An 8,287-nucleotide genomic window follows, 5' to 3' on the forward strand; every position below is an offset into this window, starting at 1 on the left:
ACTTAACTAATCTTAGCTTCCCTAAGTACCACTAACACACTATCACATGAAAAGTAAATAACTAGCACAATTCCAAAACACAAAACATAGTCCCTAGGCCATTAAATGCCACAAAGGAGATTTCCAATGTGGTCAAGAATCTTCCAAACCAAGAAATCAAGTGGATAGATGATCATGATCTAGTGGTCAAGATTAATTTCCAACAGCCCCCCTTAAGCTAGACCACTACAATATCGAGTTTTGCCTTCATCTTGATGAATGTATTGGTCTTCAAAGCCTTTGTAAAAATATCGGCAACTTGATCTTGAGTCTTGCAAAAACGAACGTTGACAACTCCACCATTTACCAAGTCTCGAATGAAATGATACTTGATCCTTATGTGCTTGCTTTTGCCATGAAAAACTGGATTCTTTGTGAGTGAAATAGCCGAACTATTATCACAAAATAAATGTGTACCACATTCTTGAGGATGTTTGAGTTCTTCTAATATCCATCGTAGCCAAAGACATTGACAACTCGCGAAGATAATGAAATGTACTCCGCTTCCGCCGTAGAAAGAGCAACAACCGATTGCTTCTTTGATGCCCAAGAAATTGCACCCGAACCAATGTTAAAAACATAGCCGGAAGTACTCTTGCTATCATCAACACTTCCGCCCCAATCACTATCACAATAACCAATCAAACTTGATTCTTTAACTCTTCCATAACGTATCCCATGATCAACCGTTCCACTTACATACCTTAGGATTCTTTTACCGGCTTCCCAATGACTTCTTTTTGGTGATTCCATAAATCTACTAAACATACTCACCGCAAACATAAGATCCGGTCTTGTAGCCGTCAAGTACATGAGACTACCGACAAGACTTCTATAAAGAGTTGCATCAACTCCTTTCTCATCCTCATTCTTGCATAGTTTCAAACCAACTTCCATAGGTGTGCTAATATGTGTAGCACCTTCGATTCTAAACCTTTTTAGCAAATCCTTTGCATACTTCTTTTGAGAAATAAAAATTCCATCCTCTCTTTGGTTGACCTCAATACCAAGAAAGAAATGGAGAAGACCCATGTCGGTCATCTCAAATTCTTGCATCATATTTCTTTTGAATTCTTCACACATACTTGAACTATTGCCGGTAAAAATTAAATCATCAACATATAAGCAAACAATCAAAAGCTCACCTTTAGTGTTCTCTTTGATGTAGAGGGTGTGTTCATAAGGACACCTTTTAAAACCATTCTTCATGAAATATCCGTCAATGCGACTATACCATGCCCTTGGTGCTTGTTTCAAGCCATATAAAGCCTTCTTCAATCGGCACACTTTGCTTTCTTCACCTTTCTTCACATAACCGGGAGGTTGATCAACATACACCTCCTCTTCAAGAAACCCATTTAAGAATGCCGATTTGACATCCATTTGATAAACCTTCCAACTATTTTGTGCCGCCAAAGCTAGAACCATACGAATTGTCTCAAGACGAGCAACGGGAGCAAACACTTCTTTGTAATCAATGCCATACCTTTGCTTGTAGCCTTTTACTACTAAGCGAGCTTTATACTTTTCAACTTCACCACTTGCATTCAACTTTGTCTTGTAAACCCACTTCACACCGATAGTCTTTTGCCCATTTGGAAGCTCCGTTAGCTCCCAAGTATTGTTCCTTTGGATTGAACACATTTCTTGATTCATTGCTTGCTTCCACTTTTCTTCTTGACATGCTTCCTCAAAACTAATCGGATCGGCATCGGCAAACAAAGCAAAATTTGCCAACTCTTCATCGGTAATTCTTCTAGACTTTTCATAAATTTCTCTTATGCTTTTCGTCTTCCTTGGAGGAGAGTCAGGGCTTGTTGAAGACGATGAAGATGATGGAGCCGAAGAAGATGGAGAAGAATATGGAGTGATAGTAGGAGCCACATCCTCTTCATTTTCTTCAATTCCACCATCATGAATATCTTTGCTTTCATCCATATCTACCAAAACTTCTTTCTTCTTCTCACTTTGATTCCAATTCCAACATTCTTCTTCATTGAACTTCACATCCCTACTTATGACAATCTTCTTAGTCATGGGATTGAACAACTTGTACGCTTTTGAACTTTCACTATATCCAACAAGGAGACATATTTCAGATTTATCATCCAACTTTCTTCTTGTTTCATCCGGCAAATGAGAGTAGGCAATACTACCAAAAATTCTCAAGTGAGAAACACAAGGCTTATGACCACTCCAAGCTTCTTGAGGAGTCATACCTTGAACACTTTTTGATGATGCCCGATTCAAGAGATAAATAGCACATGCAACGGCTTCCGCCCAAAACATATTAGGCATCCCTTTAGCTTTCAACATACTTCTAGCCAATTCCATAATCGTCCGATTCTTCCTTTCGGCAACCCCGTTTTGTTGAGGTGTGTACCGAGTGGTAAGTTGATGCCGAATCCCATTCTCTTTCAAGAAATTCTCAAAGTCATGAGAAACATATTCACCACCTCTATCGGAACGCAAAGTTTTCAACATGAAACCACTTTGCTTTTCAACCAAGCTCTTGAAAGTTTTAAAGCATCCAAAGACTTCCGATTTTTCTTTAAGAAAATAAAGCCATGTCTTTCTACTATAATCATCAATGAAGGTGAGAAAATATCGATTACCTCCAATTGATGTTGTTTGCATAGGCCCGCATAAATCCGAATGCACTAGCTCAAGAGGATTTGATGCCCTCCATGCCTTTCCACTGGGAAAAGAGTCTCTTTGATGCTTTCCAAGTGCACATCCTTCACACACTTGATCTTGGCAGTCGATATTCGGCATGCCTCTCACCATATGCTTCTTATTCATGAGAGATAAAGTGCTAAAGCTCAAGTGCCCATAGCGAAGATGCCATAGCCATGACATATCTTTGACAATAGTGTTGAAGCAAGGAAAAGCTTCACTTTGAAACTTTAGAGGAAACATCTTGTTTTGAGTCATTCTCACCTTGGCTATGAGAACATGATTCTTGTCTTTGATTTCACATACATCTTCCTTGAAATGAACATCGTGCCCTTTCATTAGAAGTTGCCCAACACTAAAGAGATTGTGCTTTAGACCGGGAACGTAAAAAACATTGGAGATGCGCTTGACGCCTTTCTTTGTTTGAACAAGAATATCACCACTTCCCCTTACGGAAAGCCTCTTGTCATCACCCGTTCGAACTTCACTTTGGAGAGATTCATCCAACTTTACAAATACGCCTTTGTTGCCGGTCATGTGGTTACTACAACCACTATCAATATACCACGTCTCTTCAAGAGCCACTTCTTGCACATTACAAGCAAGAAAAAGTGTGTCTTCTTCTTTACTTTCTTCTTTCTCATGCATGAAGGTGGAGTCTTTCTTGCTTTCTTCCGCAATCTTCTTTCTACAATACTTCATTGTATGACCAAACTTTTGACAATGATAGCATTGAATTTGGGATAGAGGTCTTCCTCTCCCTCTTCCTCTTGTAGAAGAACCACCTTCATCTTTTTCATATTCTTGATTTCTTTCTCCACCATTTCTCCCCCTTCCACGAAAAAAAATTCTTCCTCTTCCTCTTCCTCTTCCTCTAGAGCCTCCCCTAAAAGAGACTTGAGTTTGAAAAGCTTGTTCTAGAGGAGAAGAATCAAATTGCTTCATTCGTAGTTCATGGGATTGGAGTGATCCCAACAAACTTTCTATGGATAAAGAAGCAAGATCCTTTGATTCTTCAATTGCAACAACAATATACTCAAATTTTCGAGTCAAACTTCTAAGGATTTTCTCTACTATCCTTTGATCTTGAATATCTTCACCGTTTACTCTCAATTGATTCACAAGAGAAATAACACGATTGAAAAAATCTTCAACCGATTCCGAATCTTTCATCCTTAATGCATCAAACTCACATCTAAGGGTTTGTAATCTTACCAACTTTACTTTGTCTTCTCCTTTGTACGATGTATAGAGTGTATCCCATGCTTCTTTTGCCGTAGTCACCGATGAAATTCGTTCAAAGATGACTTCATCTACCGCTTGATAGATAAAGAACAAAGCCTTCTTGTCTTTCTTTCTATTGTCCCTCAACTCATTGAGTTGTTGTGGAGTGAGAGCCGTTTGATCCTCCGGTTCTTCAACGTCGGTCTCAACAATATCCCATAGATCTTGAGATCCATACAAAACCTTCATTTGGATACTCCATTGGTTGTAGTTCTTGCCATTGAATCGAGGAAGTTGAGGTTGCAACATATTGGAAGCCATGATCAACCTTCAACCTATGCTTTGATACCACTTTGTTGGAATAAAACCAACGAGGTTGGAGGGAGAAGATGAGTTTCAAGAGAAGAAGATTGCTCTCTTGATATCAAAAGCACAAAGAAAATAACCCAAGTTGTTGTACTACTCAAAACCCTTCCAATTTCACTTAAAGAACTTACAAATGAAGAAGATACATAGTCTAAAACATAACCTACATTCCAAATCCGAATTTAATAAGACTTAACTAATCTTAGCTTCCCTAAGTACCACTAACACACTATCACATGAAAAGTAAATAACTAGCACAATTCCAAAACACAAAACATAGTCCCTAGGCCATTAAATGCCACAAAGGAGATTTCCAATGTGGTCAAGAATCTTCCAAACCAAGAAATCAAGTGGATAGATGATCATGATCTAGTGGTCAAGATTAATTTCCAACATTCTTGAAGTACACATCATAAGCATGTAGAGCCAGTAAGGAAAAAGGTTGACTTTCTTATTCTTTCCATAACGAAAAGTCTAAAATGCTCAGTCAGGATTGAGCAAATTGACAGGTAAATCCTCCAAGAAAATTTTGAATTAGTTCTACACTACAATCTAAAAAATGGCATGGATAGTATTTTCCTAAGTTTTCATTTTTAAAGCTCTTGTCACTACCATGATAAGGTGCAATCCAAATTATTTGAATGGACTCATGAACAAGGATCAGATCCTAATTAGAAGATAAATTATTTGAATGTGACTGACTGCTATGGTCTGTTAAATTCCGAAAGAAACTCCAGAGAAAACTAATTAGAAGATAAATATTATGTGAATGAAACCATGTGAGAAGGAGCAAACTAAACTGTACTTATGAACAAACCCAACCATCCCATTCCCACTAAAATACAATTGCACCAGAGACCATAAACACCCAACGAAGCGAAAAGTTTGCAATCCAATGTCAGTGTCACATTCATGCATCTATATATCAATCGTCGAACCATAGGCATGGACTGCCATTCCCATCCAGAAGAAGCTTCCCACTGTCTTCAGTTCTGTCTCTGAATCAAGGTTTGCGTATGTAACAGAAATGGAAAATTAATGGCCGAGACAAATGCTTGATGATAATAAAATGAAAAAAATGTGGGTAGTGAAAACAGTCATGATTTTATTAAGCAAATGCATGTATTGTACCAAAATGTTTGATTATTTTCTAGGCAACATGTCTACGTTTAGATCATACTAATTCCATATTTGAGATATTAGAAGGAGATACTAAGTTGACTTCATCACCTGCCAAGCCTTAGCACCACCTTCAAACACCCTCATCACCTCCAACATTATCAGATGGTCCTGGGAGCAGTTTTTCAAATCCAAACGACGATGAGAAATGAAATGATCCGGAAGACACGGCTCTGGGGATAGTTACATCGCTGTACAACACAGGCTCATTGGGGAAGCATGACTGCATAAAAGGGTCAACTGGATTACAAAGTGACCACCAAGCATTATTAATCCCCAAACTATCGCCTTCAAGAAATTTCACCACCTCTAACATTCTCAGACGGTCCTTTGGGGAGTCTTGAGTGCAGAACAGTGCGATCTGGATCAGCTGCTCCACCTCGGCTTTCAAATAGTTCCCATCTAGGTAAGGATCGACCAGTGTGTCCAGCTCCTCTTTTTATAAAGTTCTTTCACCTGCCGTCGGAACCAAGGTTTGGGTATCACATTCCAAGTCATAAGACACGCCTGAACAAATAGTCACAATGAATTTATCTAGAACCAAGATCACCCCATGAGCAATAGAATTTCAAATAAAATGAAATGGCACTTGTGCTAGGCAGCGGCAATGTTGTAAAGTGACGTTGGAAGGGGTACCTGAGGTTAGAAAATTTCATTCTCATGGGTAACGAGAACTTCCAAAAATTAGCTAACATGGTGTTCAACAAAGTGTCCACTAATTTCAGGAGCTCAACAAAGTGTCAACAAATTGTAGTGCGTCCAACGGATATTTTGTTGTCAGAATACGTTGCTTGGAAATTCTCACCACGTCTTTGCCAAAGTAGTGGGATAAATCGATAATGGTCATGTAAGGGTTGTTTTAGCTCATTCAATAACTAAGAGGTAATCAACATTTTTTGGAATAAAAGAGTGATTTTTTCCTGCAGCTCTATTTTCTGAATAACATTTTTCTAGGAACTTAGGGTGTGCTTTCTGGAGATTTTGAGGTTTAGTTAAATGAGAACATTTGTGATTAATGATAATCAGAAAAATGTCTTGAAAGTAATCATCCAGACATACTCAAATAAACTACAAAAGGTAAGTTATCTGGTCTACCAGCGAGGAAACAACTTAATGCTTATTCAAGTTTACAAGAAGTTATGTATGAGGCCTCTTACAGGATCCTAAAAATAAACATGGAAGATTTGCTCGCAAGTCTATCGCAAACTATGACTGTGATGTAGATAGTAGGCCAAATAAGTCGCATATTTGACCATTAGTATTTATTTACATGTTTTTAGTTTTCTATGTCATTTAGTTTCTAGGATTTTATTTTCCATGTTATTTAGAATTAGGGCCCGTTTGGATGCAGAGAAGATTCTGATTTGGATTTCTCACATTTGCAGCCCTTTTTGCATTTTAATTTGGATCCGATCAAATTCTTGGATTTCCAATTCAGCAACTGACAGTGAGAAAAATCAGATTTCCAAATAAGCTATGCAAATAAGAAATTGAAAATCCACAGATCTGGCAGTTCCTTCACCCTCTTTGCTCCTCAACCTCTCCCCTCCAATAGGACCCCCCCCCCCCCCCTCTCTCTCTCTCTCTCTCTCTCTCTCTCTGTCTCTCTCAACATGAGCTGCCGGATCTATTCATTTTGTATTCAAAACTCAATTCCAAATCCAAATACAATATATGAGGTATCCAAATGGGCCCTTAGGGAATTCAATTATTTTCCATGGAATTGTATTTCAGTTGCCTAAAAATAGGCCTTAAATAGTAGAGATTTAACTTTGGATGAATAAAGATTGATTGGCTTCTCCCCTCTGGAGGTTTCTTCTCCTTCCTCTATTCCTCTTCTTTTCTCCTATTCTTCTTCTACTTCTCCCTAAATTCTAATCTACAAGATAAAACCTAAACATCCGATCAAAAAATTGTAAGATATAAGAAACCTTATCCATCAGATAGAAAAATAGAAAAGAAAAAAACCCACCAGTAATGGGTCCTATTTCAAGAAAAGTCTTTCTTAGGCTGTATCATTAAAAAAAGAAAATGAAGTAAGGAAAAAAAAAAGAAAACCCTAAGATGTTTTTGCACCTCTCTGTAACATAAAAGATCCAAGAAGCATATTTTTATATTGTCGTTTCGATAACTACATTCCAATAAACCAAAACCCATGTCGATTCTCTAGTCAACTTTCAAGCAGGAAAAAAAAAAAACCAATTAAAAGAGAAGAGTGCCATTAACTCACCTTTCTCTGTTGTAGTTCTCTCTTGTTTTGATTTTGTCTGTGAAACGGAATAATAAGGACACAGTTTCCTCTCAAGTTATGTGACTAAATGGGTCCCAAGATATTTGTCATGTTTTTAAGGGAAATGTTATCAGCACTACTGTATTTTGATGAGGGCACTCCTCACTTTATTAAAAGTACGGTATGGCTCGCACCATAGGATGATCCAAACCGTCCATTAGATGGGCCACAGCACAATCGACGGTTTGCATAAAGGCACAACCTATTTAGGTTGTGGCCCATCTAATGGGCGGTTTGGATCATCCTATGGTGCGGGCCATACCGTACTTTTAATAAAGTGAGGATTGTCCTCATCAAAATACAGTAGTGCTGACAACATTTCCCTTTTTTAAATTGGATCAATTACTGTTACATGCTGGAGAGTTGAAAAAATGACGATAAAATGTTGAGTTTTGAAAAAACACTAACAAATGCTACTTTATTAAAAAAGAACTTTTTAGGACGAAAATACCTCTAACCTTACTTTATCTTTCTCTTCTTTGTTTTTACACTTTATCTTCTCCGGCGATAAAA

The 8,287-nt window shown here is 37.9% G+C and overlaps 1 protein-coding gene across 1 annotated transcript in view; it reads right to left on the reverse strand.

Annotated features, from left to right (window-relative positions):
* LOC143885151 (hypersensitive-induced response protein 1) overlaps positions 1 to 7,739 on the reverse strand; it is a 38,614-nt gene extending 30,875 nt beyond the window's left edge. The window contains exon 1 of the mRNA XM_077389172.1: positions 7,715 to 7,739. The gene's annotated coding sequence lies outside the window, so the exon portion shown is untranslated. The remainder of the gene's footprint in view (positions 1 to 7,714) is intronic.
* Positions 7,740 to 8,287: the final 548 nt, after the last annotated feature.

The sequence above is a fragment of the Tasmannia lanceolata genome, unplaced genomic scaffold (genome assembly GCF_043159265.1).
Source record: "Tasmannia lanceolata isolate RefF3 unplaced genomic scaffold, GAP_Taslan_0.1 ptg000008l, whole genome shotgun sequence".
NCBI lineage: Eukaryota > Viridiplantae > Streptophyta > Magnoliopsida > Canellales > Winteraceae > Tasmannia > Tasmannia lanceolata.